This window comes from Sparus aurata, chromosome 19 (assembly GCF_900880675.1).
Source record: "Sparus aurata chromosome 19, fSpaAur1.1, whole genome shotgun sequence".
Lineage (NCBI taxonomy): Eukaryota > Metazoa > Chordata > Actinopteri > Spariformes > Sparidae > Sparus > Sparus aurata.
In genome coordinates, this window is record NC_044205.1 from 28745122 (window position 1) to 28746457 (window position 1336).

The following is a 1336-nucleotide window of genomic DNA, read 5'->3' on the forward strand; positions in this document are numbered from 1 at the left end:
TTTCCATCACGTCGTCGTTCACTCGCTTATTTTAGACACTTTAATCACGTGAAGCTCGTTCAGGTTCTGATTAATAATCTGTAAAGAAAAAATCATCTATAACTAAATATTAAAACTGATGATTCGTTATTATTCAATTAATTAATCAAATATTAAATTAATGACCAACTATACATTGTTAGGAGCTCGTCATCTTTAACATTTAAAATGAAATCTGTCATCACGTTTAATTCTTCCTTGTATTATTTGAATGTATTTGAATGTTTGTATTGGATCATTATGGACTGATTGATCAGCGTCTGTTCTGATTTAATAACCTTCTGTTTCCTGTCGACAACATCTTCATGTTCAGTCAGTGAATTACAGGATTAAAGCTGTTTTCACTGAAAGACATCAAAGATAATGTTTTAATAAATGTCTGAGGAAAGGTCAGATGTTGACATGAATTCATACTGAAGACTGAAACAACCAAGTTTATCTTCCTGAATGAGAAACTAAGAACCAACACATTCTGACTGCTGCTGGTGAAACTGATCACTTCTCACACAAATCACATGAGTCACACTGAAACTTAAAGGTTTTGCACGTTAACGTGTGCTCAGTGGTTCAGTTGCATTGTGGGTAATGTAGGCAGCAGGTTTTAAGAAGGTAGAAGGACGTGAGAGATCTCTGTTCTGCTGATCCATCAACCGTCCATAATGAGTCCAACAGTCTGATGAGAGAGCAATGTTGGATCACTGGACTGCTTTTAAAACTACATTACCCATAATGCACCCCACTGAGTGACGGCAACTTCCTCCTCGATGACAGTAACCTGAATATTTTACGTTCTGGGAAACACTGACGGACATTTTAGAGACTAAAAAACAAACTGATTTATCAGAAACTGAAGAAACAGAGACAGTCAGAGAGAGAGTGTGTGTGTGTGTGTGTGTGTGTGTGTGTGTGTGTGTGTGTGTGTGTGTGTGAGGGATTCATTCAGAAGGTCAAAGGTCATCAGGTAACTCCAGTGAACAACTCAGCTACAGACTCAGTACACACACACACACACACACACACACATACACACACACACATACACACACACACACACACCACACACACACACTGTGGTGATCTCAGACGACATGAAGGAAAAACGATATTTCGCCGTTTTGATCCTAAAATATCAACCAAACTGATGAATCTAACAGAGAAACAGAGGAAACAGGTTCCTTCAAGTCATCAACAGATATTATTGTAATTTAGGAGAAATAATCTTTAACAGAAACCTTTCAGTATTTATCTGAATCATATAAACGTCTCTTTCAACACGACGGTAACACTGTGGAGGGAG